This window comes from Rutilus rutilus (genome assembly GCF_951802725.1).
Source record: "Rutilus rutilus genome assembly, chromosome: 8".
NCBI classification, from domain to species: domain Eukaryota; kingdom Metazoa; phylum Chordata; class Actinopteri; order Cypriniformes; family Leuciscidae; genus Rutilus; species Rutilus rutilus.
In genome coordinates, this window is record NC_140222.1 from 34,675,528 (window position 1) to 34,693,325 (window position 17,798).

The 17,798-nt window shown below is 40.4% G+C and overlaps 1 long non-coding RNA gene across 2 annotated transcripts in view; it reads left to right on the forward strand.

The window, feature by feature from the left end:
- The window catches only part of LOC311295324, a 99,746-nt gene that overhangs the window by 19,704 nt on the left and 62,244 nt on the right, over positions 1–17,798 (forward strand). The gene's annotated exons all lie outside the window — the stretch shown is intronic.

Below are 17,798 nucleotides of genomic sequence, written 5' to 3' on the forward strand. Positions count from 1 at the left end.
TTGCAAATAACCTTAAGCTTTATAGAAGTATTTGTTAATATTAATGGACCAGAGCTTAAATAGTTTTATTTTTTAACTAACAACTAAAAAAAGATTTATAAATACTAACCAATATATATATAAATTTTAAATGGGCTTTTTTTATGAGAAGTTTTTATTTCTATGATGCATTTATTGGAGAGAATAATCCTGTCAGACGCACCACTGCTGTGAACGCGCGTTCACGTAAACACAATTTAAACAATGTATTATTCAATACATTACTTCTATATAATTATATATTAAGTTGCTCAAGCAAGTGGTAAAATATTTAACCATGTACTTATATTAAAATCTTTTGTATTTAAATTTTAATACAATAAATCTTGCATGTCACAAAGAACTTGTTTTTCCACCTCCACGAATAAGACGAGTGTTGTTCATTATGTCGCCTTGTTGAGGTAAATTGTAGTTTTCCTTGCTTTAAGTCTTAAGGCCTGTTCACACCGGGACGAATTTCGCGCGCGATATTCGCCGACGTTTAACGCCTCGTGACTAAACAAAGGGCGCCAATGTGAGTGTGCACACCGACGCGAAAAACGCCACGCGTAAAAGCGTCATTTTTAAAAAAACGCCTCGGGTTCGTTTTTTTGGTTTGACGCGCCGCGTCAAAAACTATCCGACCAATGAGATTGGCGCTTTTGCTCACGTGTCTGGAGCTTCTGAAGTTACAGTAAAACACAACTTGGGGGCGCTCAAACACAAAACGGTCTTGCCGAGCACACATACAGGCGAAGAAGATAGCGTCTACACTGCTGGGAAGAAATAAGACGAGGAAGATGCAAGGCAAGATGAATGTAGAGCTGCTGGCCTCGTTGGTGTCGGAACATAAAGAACTATATGACAAACGCGACTACAAAAATCTTGATAAAATAGAACTGTTATGGAGTGGTATTGCAGAGCAAATGGGCCTTGATGGTGAGTTTCATTTTATTAATTGTCTTTCATGTACATAGGCTTGTAACTTTTTCCCACGAACGTTTGACAATCGCGCCATCTAATGTCAGGGAATGAATTTGCATGTTCACTCGGCTCATCGTCAGCGAAAATCGCTTGGGTGTGAACACAAAAAACGCGTTGAAAAACGCTGGCGAATAACGCGCGCCGATATTCGTCCCGGTGTGTAAGGCCCTTTAAAGTGAAAAAAGTAGTAATTAATTAAATAAATTTATGGTGAGATTACTACATTTTATTTAATTAATCGCACTTATGGTGAAATTACTACATTTTCAGGTCAATCGGTGTTCATTTTGACCACGAAACATGCGCTGTCACTTTAATTCAGCGTTTGCAGCACAGCAGAAATAGACTCGGTGCGGAAACGATCTCTGCACTGCTGTATACGCACCGCAACTGGAACAGATCGATCATCGACGGACTGCATCCTCGTGCAGTGTGAAAGCTCTGTTAACATGGGTACGGGAAAAAAATACTCACCGCAAACGAAATATATGTGAAACGGGCGTTAGACTTGGAGCAGGAGAGCTACTCCTCCGGCTGCTACTCGCAGTAGAGCGAGTGTTGCCATCTTCAGTTCAGCGACACATTTCCAGCCGCGCGCTCTCTGTCCGCTAGTGCTCAACTGTATGTGACGCAAGTGTTTGTTTGTGTGTGAGTGTGCGCACTCATTGGGATAATTGTAAACACAGACAGAAAAGACATGCCATCGTGGAAATAAGATAAATAACATATTACTTAAGGGCCATTTAGGTTGTTTTTTTTATAAAATAACAAATTGTAATCTGTCGCTATAAAGAAAATCAAATCAAATTTACTTGACCTCCAAGGGGGGCGGGGGGAGCCGTTAGGAGGGCGGGGCGCCCCCCTTATATAATGGTAGGGGAAACACTTATAATACGCATTTTCATGTGATCGGGCTCGCTGTCGCAACTCACAACTAGCGTCTTTTCTCTCTCCCAGCAGTCGCCGCAAACAGTCCCGCCGGCGCTTTCCCATGCAAAGACCATGTGACTGACAAGCGCCGCGGCGCCGCCTCCCCACACAAAGACCATGCAACTGACAAGAGGGTTCACTCCTCCTATACGCTAAAGAACCGAGAGTGGTCATCCCGTCTCTTTGGTAGAGAGAGAGAGACGAGGAAAACAAACAAGCATGCAAATGGAATTATCGCGGCCGGAAAAATGATCGAGCTCATTTTTTTTTTATCGTGCGATTAATTGACTTATCGACTATCGCGACAGGCCTAAAAGCGCCCGTGAGTGAAAACGCACACATTTTGTTATCTGCTTACCTTGATTGTCATCCAAACTTTCAAACGCGCATCAGTAGGCTCCGACTCCGAAACTATGCTCTGAACTCTCTCTGGACTTCTCACACGCAACTGACGTAGGCTATCAGGTGCAAGGTTTTCAGCGAATCAACGATCAGAGAATACTGCAGTGAGAACGTTGAAGGCAGATATTACAGCTGTGGGCCTTAAACTCCTCTCCTGTCATTAATACGTTGTGGTATAGTCATCAACAGAAAATTAATGGATTGAGAGGGGAGAAAAATGACATTTCTTGCGCGTGCGTGAGAGCGTGAGATTGATGCTGAAAGCGTGAGTGTCACGCCAGATGCGTGAGAGTTGGCAACCCTGGATTGTTCCAAAGCGGCTTTTCATTGATAATAGGAAATTAAAGTAACAGAGATTGTTTTGGCTTTACAGCAGCTCAAGAATAAAGTTATTGTCCAGCTAAAGTTAGTTTTGATTGATTCACTTCAGTCGCAACGATCATTGGTTATTAACTTAGGGGCCGCTAATACAACACCATTTTAACATAAAACTCTTTCTGCTAAAAAGTTCTTTCTGCGCAAACTTCAAAAACGCGAACCCGTGAGAACGCTGATGGCGCGCACATGCGGATTACGAGTTCAGTCTATAGGTATGCGCGTTTGAATATATGTGCGCATGCGTGTAGTCCTTCCCTACAAACCAACCCTCAACAAACTACTTGTCTGGCCTTAAAATGTATAATACAGAATTTATATCGCTTCCGTGTAGCCATGCAAATCGAAGTCGTCCCGACAACGCTTTATCTCTACAGAGGTAAAGAGAAGGGAAGGAGGCCTTCACTGGGGAGTGACTAGGTGACACTTAAGGACTGTGTTGTCTAAAGGTCGACCAATAGTGGATTTTACCGATAACGATAGCTAGGTTGGGCCATACTTGCCGATAACCGATTAATCAACCGATAGTTTTTAAAATTGATACTGGATAAAAACAAATTGCACCTTGATCATTCATCATGTTAGTTTGATAGTGCATTAACTATGGTTAACAAATAAAAACCTTAATTTAAAAATGTATTAGTACATTTTAATTAACAAACAAACAAAGAACAATCCTTATACAGCAGTTATTAACCTTAGTTAATGTTACATATTGAATTTTATTGTAAGTGTTATCATTTCATGTAAACCCAAACAGTCATGCTTAAAGATGGACAACTTTAAATATCTACAACGCCAGAGCATTGAAATGACAAAAATATTGCATGTATAGTCTCATACTTTTGCTTCTATTTTATAAACACTTGATGATTATCTAATCAAAATAACAAAATATGTATTAAAGTGATGATGAAAAAATAACCGAAATCGAATGCTTTTCTGATTTGTTTATATGTTTCTGTCGGCTGTATGAACATATCAGTTTGTTATCTTACGTCTCTAGCTTTAAATATGCAACTTCTATGCATATTTAATGCATAAAAGTGACCAGCTGGATATAAACTAATGCAAATAGAGCAATACTGCAAACATTCGGGTCGCGTAAACATACGTTTATTTTTGTCAGTGTTTTAACCGCTTGAGGTACTAATGTTAGCGTCCTCTCAGCCTTGAAGGCAAACAAACATACTGCTGTGCTGTTCTTTCTCTACTAATGCAGCATTTAGTCAACAAATGAATCACTTTATAATGATATCACAAATTGTACTGTATACATACCTTTTAGCTGTCGGTGCTTTAAACGCGCATCTGATGTCAGCGCTCTCCACGCAGCGTGTGCTCTCAGTGCAGCACGCAGCATCACGTGTTGAAAAAAACAACACGAGGCATCAGTGATAGTTTTTATCACACCTCTAGAGGCCGCTCTTGTACTGCATGATGCCAGCAGACCCTTCTCAGCTCTCTTGTGTAATGAATGACAGCGCGCGCTTCTCAGCCGCTCCAGCAACGGACGCAACCAGGAAAAACTATCGGTATGTATTTTTGCCGATAACGATAGTTCCACCAATCAACTATCGGTGCCGATTAATCGGCAAAACCGATGAATCGGTCGACCTCTAGTGTTGTCGTTGCGTCCAGGCGCAGGTCCTTCATCAGATCTGGATACAGCCTGGATCCGGCAGACTGCAGCTAACCTCAGGATAAACAGAGAGACTAATATTAGCGTAGACGCCATTCTTCTTATGATGTAACGAGTACATCAGGATTTAAGGGAAGTGATCCTGGTTCCGGCTGACCTAAACTATGCAGCCTAATATTGTATTATATAAGTCTATAATGTTTTATGTGTATGCTAGGTCAAAGATATGTGTTTTTAGTCTAGATACGAACTGACAGAGTGTGTCTGCTTCCCAGACAATGTTAGGAAGACTGTTCCAAAGTTTTGGTGCTAAATAGGAAAAGGATCTACCGCCAGCGGCCGATTTTGATATTCTAGGTATTATCAAAAGGCCGGAATTTTGAGATTGCAATAAAGGTGAAGGACTATATTGCGTTAAGAGCTCGCTCAAGTACTGCGGAGCTAAACCATTTAGTGCTTTGTAAGTAATCAGCAATATTTTAAAATGTATACAATGTTTAATAGGGAGCCAATGCAGTGTTGAAAGAACAGGACTAATATGGTCATACTTCCTGGTTCTAGTAAGAACTCGAGCCGCTGCGTTTTGGACCAGCTGTAATTTGTTTATTAAGTGTGCAGGGCAACCACCCATAATAGCATTCCAATAATCTAGCCTTGAGGTCATGAACGCATTAACTAATTGTTCCACATTTGTCAATGAGAGCATAAGACGTATTTTAGATATATTTTTAAGATGGAAAAATGCAGTTTTACAGATGCTAGAAACGTGACTTTGAAATGAAAGATTGGTATCAAAGAGCACACCCAGGTTCCTAACCGACGACGAAGACTTGACAGAGCAGTGTTAGACAGTATTCTAGGTTATTACGTGAGGACGTTTTTTGTCCAAAAATTTGAATCTGTTTTTTCAGAATTAAGTAGTAGGAAATTACTAGTCATCCAATTTTTTATATCAGCTATGCATTCCATTAATTTTGTGAATTGGTAAGTTTTGTCAGGGCGTGAAGAAATATAGAGCTGAGTATCATCAGCATAACAGTGAAAACTAATGCCATGCTTCCTATGATATCACCCAAGGGTAGCATGTACAGAGTTAAAATCAACGGTCCTAGTACTGAGCCTTGTGGTACGCCATACTGAACTTGTGATCGATGAGACATCTCTTCATTTACTGCTACAAACTGATAACGGTCAGATAAGTATGATTTAAACCATGCTAATGCAATTCCACTAATGCCAACATAATTTTCGAGTCTATTTAAAAGAATGTTGTGGTCAATAGTATCAAATGCAGCACTAAGATCGAGTAATACTAATAGAGAAATACAACCACGATTTAGCGAATTCTTCCTCTTCTATAGCAATGAATGAATTGAATTTTTCCTTAGGGACACTACAATGCACTGCCTGATGCGATACTGTAGTAGACGGTTGCATGGTTATAATTTTCTCCCTGAGATTATCAATCTTATAAGTGAAGAAGTTCATAAAGTCATTACTGCTGTGCTGCTTGGAAACTTCTGGGCTTGAAGCATTATTTTCCGTTAGTTTAGCCACTGTTTCAAATAAATACCCAGGGTTTTGTTTATTTTCTTCTAATAGGGTTGAAAAATAAGCAGATCTAGCAGCTTTTAAGGCCTCTCTGTATGCAATCAAGCTCTCTTTCCATGAAATGCGAAATACCTCTAGTTTTGTTTTCTTCCAGTTGCCCTCCATTTATCTGGCTGCTCTCCTAGGGCCCGAGTGTGCTCGTTGTACCACGGCGTTTGACTATTTTCTTTAATCCACATCATCTAGTCACTTATGCACATCATAAAAGCAATTTAACATTCTTTTTAACAAATTGCCAATGATTTGGAACATGCCTGCAAATGATGTACAATTGCTACACTGTAATTCTTTCAAATAGTGCTGCATGTACAGTTCTAATGTCAGGCTCCGGTCATATGGGTTGGTCTTGTTCTTAGTTTGGTGACACTTATGTGGTGTGTTGTGTGGGTTTGGAGAGTGTTGTCTGGATCCAGGCTCCACCTATAGCCGTGGGAAAGTATTTTGAGCAGGGGTGCTGAGGTGGGGGCTGATATAAAGGCTGATATATACTTCTGCATTGGACCTACGCCGTAGGCTACGCGTCGGTTTTCATTTATACTTCTGCATTGTTGTCCGTGTTTTTTAATAAAAAATAAATAAATGATTTGACCTGAGGGAGGGGTTCTAGCAGACCAATTACAGTGGTTGCGGTCCAAGTAGAATTGACACGTTGTTACATTTTTGGAGAGGTGCACATCAGGCTACACCATAGGCTAGGCATGCTACACACAGCCTACAATGTGGCTACGGCGTGAGTGCGATGCAGAAGTATAAATCTTATTGTCTTAATGGGCACGGCACAGAGAAGCAGCGCAAAGCCGCAGGAGTCGTGTGACAAGAGTGATACGCAATGATTGACAGGACGATGCCAGAAGCAAAAGCGCAAGAGATTTTTTTTTTATAAAAGTGGCATTTCTTTTTTTAATAGAAGTGAATTTGTCTATGTTTTATAGCTATAACTAAGCATTCATTTTGAAGTGAGGGGAAAATCCAAAGACCTTTAATTTATTTGTTACAACCAAGCGCCAACCTGCCGGTCTCTCTCTTGAAACCAACACAGAAGTGACTTAAACTGCAATTTATCAACTGGCCGCTAGAGACAGGCTCCAAAAGAGAGTCAATCCCATATATTCCCCACGTTAAAATGCCCAACTTTACAGCAGAAAAAAAATATGTTTACAGCCTGGTGCAAAAAGTGGTTTTGGTCTATATAGCTAATTTTGCCCTTCATGACAACTGTGAGGGGGGTGAATTGTTTTATAACTCATCCATTTAAATTATATTAAGCCTTAAAGTTCTGCATAATTAAGGGTGTGGCCACTTGAGTGACAGGTGGATTGCTGCTGCTGTCACTACTAGCCGTTTGTCTTCTGTCTGTTAGCCGTTATGTCACCTCAGCTAATCCTGCCTTTTTGCCCATTTTGGGTTATCTGGGAGTGATGCGCTGTGACGTGCTGCCAAGTTGGCGACGGTCAGCTCTGCCCACTTTAGGCTTCAACCTACGGGTGACGTCACGGACACTACGTCACGGACACTATATATATATATATATATATATATATATATATATATTTTTTTTTTTACAGTCTATGGTTATGGCTAACGCAATCTTGTTCATTTTGTTAATAAAAGTTCTATGTGTAACAAGCAAGTTTTTTTTCACTAAGAATAATACTGAATCAACATTAAACATTAGTTTTGTTCCAAGAAAAGGAAAGATCTAATGTTAAAGATCAAAATAAGTGCTACAGGTCCAGAGCATCATTGACAAAGAATCATATTTTCTTGTAAAATATGCTGTGTTATCGGTAACACCGGTGTTGTCAAAAGGTTATTAATTAAACAATCACATATAACAGGTAATATGTAGGCCTGTAATCAAAGCACAATCTCCAAACACAACTGCTGGCTGCAGGGTGACAGCACATAAAATGGACCTATCAGCCACAATAAATATATTTCCAATCAAGAAATATATAATTGTCTTACCTTACTGCAGGCATGTACATCTCCAAATGTGGCATTTCTGCCCTGGTTGACGCTGATGAAGTCCTGAATGAGGGAATCAATGTCCAAATTGTCTTACATATCTCCATGAACATGCATCAGAGCAAGGTGGGTCAGTCTTTTTTGCGTCATGGTTGTGCGTAACCATGTCATCAGATTTTAACGATCTAAGCAAATGGACTAAAGCATACGCCGCATACGGCACGGTCAGGGTGTAACATAAATGACAATCAAATTCTTCGTTTACTAGGGCTGGAATAAACGATTATTTTTTAAACGATTAATCTAGCGATTATTTTTTCGATGCATCGATTAATCTAACGATTCATTTTTCCGGTCCAATTCGATTTCGATTCGATTAGGCCTATCTCCCCATTAATTGACTAATAGCAATTTATACATGTTGTTGATTTACATATCTGAATGAAAAAAACATGAATTTCTTAACATTGCAATATATGTTTATTGCTCTTAAAATTCCAAAATAAAAGACTATACAAGTGCAAAATAATGCATTCTTAGTCAGAGGTAGCATTCAATAAAACCTTGAAGTCTAAACACATAGGCCTAGCTTACTGAAAAAAGTGCATCTTGTAATTCTTCTTTCAGATGAAAATAACAACAACTTGAACTTGTCTAGCATTCAATAAAAAAAATAAAAAGGTCACCCAAAATACTTGTTTAGAGCAATTGAAAAAATACAGTAACCAATGTAAACTTGAGGGCTTTAAGCTAACACAGAGAGTGCTTTTCCAACAAAAAATAAATAAAAATTAACAGCGACAGTGGGAGCCAGCAGCCTGTCATGGAGTCCTTCCTGAACCAACAGAATTGAACATTTGTTGAAAACACATAGTCCTAGCTTACTGAAAAAAGTGCATCTTTTAATTATTCATTCACATAATAATAACAACAACGTATAGTAATACACTCTGCCACTCACCTTTTCTTAAAAAAAATACTAATGTAGTTAACTAGAATTTAATAAATGGAACATTAGTGTAAAGTGTTACCGATTTGTTATACACCGATTCAGACGTCTCGTGAGTTCAGTGTTGGACAGATCAGTTGTTTTAACCATTCATTAAAGTGAATCGGTTCAAATGAGTCATTAGTTCGCGAACTGGACGTGTCATTAGTGGACGTGTAGCCTATGGCAAGCGTTGTGTGATTATCCCGGCTGTTCATTTTTTAGCACAATTCACAATGCTCCACGTGAAACTTTGGTCTTCCGCCCTTTTTCTATCGTGTCTAATAGGGCTGGGACGGTATGGATTTTTTCTTACCGCGGTTGAAAAGCAAGAAATTACCGCGGTATTATTGCGGTAAACCGCTTTAAACCTCAACCCCCCTCCCCACGTTTTTTTTTTCTGCGACGTTGCGGCTGGAACAACAAACAAAGTGTGGCAATGATAATCGCAGGTACTGTTTATGTGCTTTATTTAATGTTAAAAGCATGCAATGTGACTTTGAATATCGTTTAGTGCTCCAGCTTTGAGGCTGTAAAAGCAACAATGGATAATTCACCTCAGATCTTGAAATTAAACAAATGGAAATAAGAACGTTCAAACTGTGAACATACAAGTGTATTCTTTGACAAAGATTGTTTTAGTAACTCAGTAGCCTATGTATTTTTAATAATGTTTAAATGGTGTAATATTTGTGAATTTGATTATGTAGCTGCTTATCCATTTTCTTGCAAGTGCCGTCAAGATTAGGGTAGAGTGGGGGAAAACGCCCCCCTGGGGTAAAACGCCCCCCACCTGTTTTTCCCAAAATAACCACTAAAAGTAGTCAAGATACATTTTTACTGTTGCTATGCACTACGTTGATAACGGGGATATACAAATCTCAACGGAGAAGCTGACACCAGCGACACATTTGAAGAGAAGAGGATTACATGGTAAATGCTATAATTTTCAGATATTAGTAAATAAGTGTTTAAGAGAATATTGTTCTGCAGGATATCGCAGTGATGTATGATAGATGAATAGTGAAGTCTGTAGTTTGAGATCATATATTATTTATAAGGAATATAATTATATTTTAAAAATTAAACGTTTTTTTAAAAACTCATAGTTTGTGGGGTAAAACGCCCCCTACGCTGAGGGGTAAAACGCAAAATCCCCTGGGGGCATAGTTTCTCTATCATAATTACTATAATAAAATATTTCTGTCTATCAAATCCTTTGTTTTACACTTAATGCAGTATAACTAGGTGGTAAAATCTAAATATTTGAACAAAACATGAAAAAATTACCTCAAGTGAGCATTAACTAGCTAGCTTGCTAGCACAGTTAGCTCACTGATGGAAGGTAGTTAAATTTGGCTATTTTGGACATTGCTGAAATAAATATTAATATATATACATGTTGATACATTACTTGCCTTTTACCTTTAGAGATTAAAAACTATTGTCTGTTCATTTTGCTGTTGATCTATGAAGCAAACTGGTTGGTAAGAAAGGGGGCATTTTACCCCACCTTGGAGGGCGTTTTACCCCACCGCTGGGGCAAAACGCCCCCTTTGTACAAAAATATTTTCAGTGAAAATACTAATTAATTATGAAGGCTGAGCAATTTTAATATTTGGTGAATAACTCCTGCCATAGTCACTCAAAACCGGGATGGCAATTCTAGTCACATTTATGTTTTGTTTCACTGTAATGTCACATTTTCCTTAAGGGGGGCGTTTTCCCCCACTCTACCCTACTATCTGGTGCTGTGCACTTGCCGCGACTCCGCGAGGCCGGGTTGACAAACGCGGTCTCCACGTGAGAGAATTGTGTTAAATAAGCACGTGCAATTAAAAGCTGAGGTCCTGCTTTTGGGGCTTCAAATTATAGGCTATAAGACATTTGCAATATAATTGGGAGTCAGGTTGTTTAGTTTGAAATTGACTTTTTTTTTTTTTTTTACTTTTTTTTTTTTTTACTTGGCTTCGACGCGGCGTCCGTCGAAAATAGGAAAATAGACTAGGCGCCTATCTTTAGCGAAGCGGCGCGGAGAGACGCTTCTGAAACGCGCCGCGCCGTGGCTGGTGTAAACTAAAGCATTGACTAGAGTGGGCGCGATCAGCTCCGGCAGCCATGTCATGTTATTATGTGTCATGGAAACATTGCGCTGCCCAACTTGCGAAAGGACGGATTTGCTCCATCTTTTGATAAGTTTTGTTTAGAAAACCTTGAATCCATGTAAGACACAATGTTATTAGACACATGTCATTAGAATCAATGGATCCATGTCATTAGACACGACGTGAACACATGTGAAGGCCAGTGTTTATTTAAAATGCGGTGATGACGGTGACTAGCTCAGACCCGCGGTAGGTGTCATGTGACCGCGGTATTGCGGTAATGCGGTAACCGTCCCAGCCCTAGTGTCTAATGATTTTGATTAATATGCACGAGGGAGAGAGAGCAAGACAGCGCTCGTGTTGTTTGAAGAGGGTGAGTGCGCGCGCGCGGCCGGGGCTCTCTCTCTGGGCCTTTCACACAGGACGCGGTATGCGCAGTGCTGCGCTATAAAACCCATTCATCTCAATGGCTTGCGCCGCGCAAGGACGTTTTGTTGCTGCATCCATAGATATCATATAATAAAGGCTAGATGTCTCGTCCGCGCTGCTGGCCAATGGAGGTCGACGTCCGCACACGGCGGCCATCTTATCACAGGGTGCTCGCTCACTCATAACATGGTGCATGTACTTTTAAATAACCACAACTTGCTCAATTTTCAACCGATTTTCAAACGGTTTGGTTTGTTATAAACGTCAGAGATGTAGTTATGACACTGCATACATATGAATAATTATAACAATGGACTTCCATATGAAAGAATTATAGCCACGTTAATAACGTTTGTAAGAAACCAAACCGTTTGTAAATCCGTCAAGATTTCAGCGAGATAAGAGGATTTGTGTGCGTGCTGATCATTCACCTTAATTCACAGCTTCCCTGTGGTAAGATGGCCGCCAGTGATGCCGGAAGTGACTTCCGCTAAAAGTTTTTAAAACTCCGCCTACGTCATAGCGTAGCGCAAATCGCGTTGTATCTGAAGGGCAACGCTGAACCCAGCGGCAAGCGCCGCGCATACCGCGTCCTGTGTGAAAGGCCCATCACTTATATATGCGCCCTGTCAAGCGCAGCAGTCATTCTATTCTACATCACTCACCGATCAAATAAGGCTTTGGCAGCGCCAAAAAAAAATGCAATGCAGGAAAACCCCTGGATTGGTTATATAACGTTGGATAGAATGATGGTCCGGCCATTGCGTATCAGCACACATAAGGTACACACTGTTAAGTAATTTCCAAACGTTTTTTTAGAGAAATGAAAACAGGTCGCACCACAACCATTATTTGCACTCGCACAAATGCTCCCAAATATATTTTTAGGTCACACAGATTAAATTTCAAGAGCATATGCGACCAAAATGATCGCAATTTCGAGCCTTGCAAGAAGTACTTTAAGTCACTCTCAGAGGAACGAATGCGTGCCACCTTGCACTTCTTAAAGTCTGAGGAGCCACTCGTGTTGCTACTACTCTCCTGCGCCGCCATCTTTGTTTTGGGTCTGACGAATCGACGCGCATATTTTGCGTCGACGTATTTTTTAGCTATTGTTCGGATGCACCATCTTGTTGGACATATGTCCAGTAAGGTAACTTTCTCATCGCAGCCAAACATGAACTCATATAGATCCTTGCATTTTGCTGATTCACAGATACAGCTACACCTTGAACAAAGTTAATTTAATCTGTGATAAGACCCACCTCATGCGAAACCTCCTGAAGAACTAGGTCAAGTAAATGGTTGGCACAGTGGATGAAGAGGGACTCTGAGCATGTTTTTTTAAGCCATGTATTAACACCCGAGAACTGTCCTGACATGTTATAAGCTCCATCTAAACAATATCCATGGAGACGCTCAATTGGCATGTTCATTCTGAGAAATATATCTTTGATGCACCCGAACCGGGTGTCTTCGCTGCTGTTGGGAGCACTGTAAAATCCAAGGAATTCATAGTGAATAACCAAGTTCTTGTCCACATACTGCAGTGTCAATGAGAACTGCTTTATTGTACTCTAGCCTGTGGTCTTTGGTAGTTTGAAACAGCTTGCCAAAGCGAACTTTCAGGAAAAGTTTGTTCCGGCTGATAAACACATTTGAATTATCATTGGTCCATGGCAATAGCTAGGTGTGGCTCAGTGCCTCCTCTTTCTTTGATGTGGAAATCTTCTCATGTTCATGTGGAGCCTCCATGGATCATATTTGTTGGTCCGGAACATCCCACAGATTCTCAACCTGAGTGAGATTTGGGGAATTTGGAGGCCAGTGCAGCACCTTGAGCTCTTTGTCATTTTCCTCAAACCATTCCTGACCAATTTTTGCAGTGTGCCAGGGTGCATTATCCTGCTAAAAGAGGCCACTGCAATCAGGGAACACCATTGTCATGTATGTGGTCTGCAAGAATCTTAAGGTGGGTGGTACGTGTCAAAGTAACATCCACATGAATGCCAGAACCCAAGGTTTCTCAGCAGAACATTGCCTTGGTCGCCCCTAACCCTGATGGGCAGGACATCCTGTCACTCACATAAGATCACATCAAAAGCAAACAACAATCAATTCGATCCAATCAATTCCCGATGGACAAAATCAAGCCCGCCATGATCCCGGCCTACATTTTTTCTTGTTTGAGAAGACGTTTTACTCGGATACATGTCACAATAAGGAAGAAAAGACAACAACTTCTATTTCATCCCGACTTTAAGGGGATTTCACATTACTGCTGTCAGATTCAGCATTACCTGAATGACACACTGCTTGTCTGTTTACCTTGTAAGATGATGTTCAAAGTTCCTAGTTTCTATCTGAATGAAGCTGTCTTTTTTAAGTTATATGGTTTAATGAATGGTATATAACAGAGGTCTTCAACCCTGCTCCTGGTGACCCACTGTCCTGCAGAGTTTTGCCCAACCCCAATCAAACACACCTGAACAGGCTAATCAAGCTCTTCAGGCAAAGCCACTAGAAGGCAAGCCTGCAACCTTTAGCCAAAAAAGCGTAATGGCTAAAGCTAATGTTCCAGCTTTGGCGGTAAGCAGGGAATGAGACAAGGCCTTTATAGACCATCTCTGCTTCAGGATCGTTTGAAAATCATATGCAGGTGTGCTGAAGCAGGTTGGATAAACAGTAGACTGGCAGTGCGTCCCAATTCAACTATTCCATCCATCCAAATTTGTAACAAATCCTTCCCTCGTGGTTTGATTTGACCCCCTTATAATGATTGGAGTGTGAGGGATGCTTCAGTATACATCGAAAAACCTAAAAATTGCTCAAAATTAAAACTAAAAATTCTAAACCTTTACCAAAAATGTTGATAATGTCTACATGTGTATCTGAATACTGAATAGATAAACTCAAGAACTGACTTTAGGACCCAGGTGGAACAGCTAATTTGCTCCATATAGAGCTATAAGGCCATCTAGTGGCAAGAGTCATTTATATATAATTTAGGCTAAATAATTTTTTTTTTAAATGTTTTTAGCTCCACAAGAGGTAAGCAGAGACAACCAAATTGACCCAATGTTATATATTTTGAGCTGAGTTGAGCTGGTAAGGCATGTTTTGGAGAGTTATTTTGAATTTAAGTTGAAAGAATATGCTTAAATTAGCCCATATTATTTATTGATAAAATATAGCAATTTAAAGGTAAAAAAAAAAAAAAAAACCTTGCATTAGCCAAATACAAAATATTCTAAAAATGAAATGATATGACGGACAAAACAAAGTATAATTTTAGGGCTAATTGGGTCATTTTGATGTGCGAGGGAAGGATGATTAAACCACTACAAGCATGGCGGATGTGCAAGTCCGACGGTTAAAGGGGAACTGAAATGAAATACGACGTAAAGGTAATATAACAGATGTGTTATTGTTATTTGTGGTAGGATACCTAAAACTGCTTAAGTAGTTACAAGGGGGGGAAACAGTGATGTTAGTTTGTTGTTTTGTTACTAGGGCACAGCCATCTTGAGCTTCAACAGTCCGTGACGTCACTGGCATGATAGGCTACCTTTACAGCTCCAGCAAAATGGCATCTCAAGAGCATAACAGATCGAGAGGGGGGTCTTATTGCATTGCAAAAATTGTGATATGTCCAACAAGCGAATATAACACCTCCGATGCCATCAAGTACCGAATAACCTGTTTGCAAAATGACTGTGGCATAAATGTGACCACGGCGGGTCATGTAAACAAGTTCCACTCACCCCCTTAGTTGTTATCGTGATGTTCACCTTCACCGTAGATCACCTTGCTAAATTAATTCGACATCGAGGATGCTATCCAATATACGCAATATCGACGACACCCGCAAGATAGCCTGGCTAACGTTAGACCTCTTTCTCCTTGAGACGTGGTCTGGGAACCACATGTGCATTTTCTCGTATTTGAGGCGTGGTTTACGAATGCCCAGAGCCGTTTATTGGGCGCTACAAATGTCTATCAAATGCGCCTGTACATAGCTCATAGCCAATCGTTTCAATTATACCAGATGACGTATACAGAGCGACAGTATTCAACGAAGAAGACGACGATGGGTCAGAGACTTATGTGTACACCAGAGTAAATCCGCACCCAACCCGTTTTCCGACAGCAGCACTAATTAAAATCTGCACCCGACCCGCTTAAAATAGAACCGACACCCGACCCGCACCCGAAATAAAATCAGTTTAGACTATCACATTATAGACACACTTACAAAAATGTTTATTGCCAGGTCATACAGAAGTTATTACACGACAATTAACACAAGGACAACTTCAGCCGAAGCTGTCAAAAGGCCGGTACATGAAGAACAGGGCTAACGTTACCACAAAACTGAGTAGCCTTATAACATTTTACCAGTCGAACAGACGCGGCTACAACACTATATGCCACGCAATTTCGTCTAGCCTACATCTAACCATTTTGGGCTCAAACACGCCCTGCACACCACACATACTTAACAGTGTTAAATATGAAAAATACCGTTCGATAGAACTGCTTTGTTACCACAGTTTCTGCGTCCTTCCTCAGGGATGAAGTTCCATATTTGCGGCTATCCAACACGAAAATGCAGCAAAGCCTTTCACAATATTTTCTTCAGATAACTCAAAATTTCTCCCACACACTGGACTTAATTTTTGATGACGTATTGTCGACAACTTTACAATCTCCACTATTCTTTTCTTCAACTCCTCAGCATCTATCTCGACGACTGAAGCAGATCGCGCGCGCGCGCGGTTATGAAGAATTTTTAAAAGTGAAAGTAGCCTAGGTAACGTTATAGATCCTGGGAGGGCGTGGAGCGTCGGGCACAAATAAATTGACGTGGATTCTAAATTATTTTATCAACTTGAAATACAGGCATATTTTTGTAGATGTGTTCCTAAAATTATGCATATATTTTTACGTCTGTCATGTTTGATCCATAGTCAGATATAAACAAACTGCTTCGGTGTGTCGCATAGATGTCGTCATCGTCTTGCTGCTCCCTCCCCGTTCTGTGATTGGTTCCCTAGCTGAGGCGAAAATCTTGTCCATGGTATCCAGGCTGCCTAGCAGCGTGAATAAAATCGCGCTGAGCTCAAGGCAGCATGGGGAAACCAGGGGGGCAGGGATTTGTATTATTTTGAAGGTACCCCCGGGCGCCGCCATTGGCTAGCGGAACCCCACCTGCTGTTAGCATCCCATTGACTCCCATTCATTTTGGCGTCACTTTGACAGCGAATAACTTTACATCTGAGGCGTTTAAAGACTCCATTTGTCCATTATTTATTTCTAAAGAAACACGAAAATGTATAAAAGGCTCCATTACCTTGTAGCTTACGTTATGGCCCTGTAGAAGCAGTTTTTGTAAAAGTAGGCTAACGATTGCGTCACAGCCACGCGACTCTCTGTCGCACAGTAGGAAATTACCGTATGGACAAGAGGAGAAGCTCGCGGGCAATCGGGAGGACGTCGTCGAGCTCAGTTTGAGTCTGCGCAGTACGCTGGACCCCCAGGAAGTAAGAGTTTCTAATTGGCTTCACTTTGTCTCCGTTGAATCCAATGGGGTCGCTGTGTCCATTTCTTTTACTGTCTATGGGGGAAACCTATGGAGCTATTCTTGTGCCAATAAAAATGAACGTAGCTTTTCAAGAAACTAATGAAAATATAAATTGAAACTAAATAAATTATCTCTAAAACTGAAAAAGAATAAATCGCAGGCAAATTTTTTGAATTCGTTTTTAATACACTGCATGTTTTGCTAACTATTTCTCATATTTCAATCGCTGATCTGAACTTACAAATGCGCTTCCAGAGTTTTCACTTACGCTTCTGAAGTTTTCGTTTACGCTCCCAGAGTTTTCGTTCGCCGTTCTCACACATTTCTCTCGTGGGGGCGGGGCTAGTAGCAGTGTGTTCTCATTGGTTACTGAGCTTTTGATTGATAGCTTCGTGACCTGGAAGTGAAGACGTCAGTGGTGTGTTTATGTGTGGATGTGAACGTCTGTAATCGCAGCTTTCTATTTCATTTTAGTGATAAGTTATGTTTGTTTTTTAATTTTATCTGTATTTACCTGCTGCTACTACTTAGTTGGCAGAAGCTTTTTAGGAGCACAAGAGATCTATTCAGTCTATTCAGGTGTAATTGCACATTAAAGTACTGTCTGTATGTAATACTTAAAATATTGTGATGTCCAATGTTTTCGGAGAACATTTGTTTCTTCCTGATGATTATTTTGCATGTTAGGCTCTGATTAGGTTCAGCTGTTACAATTTAAAGAGAATATTAGCAAACGTGTGTGATATATTCAGCCGTCAAGAA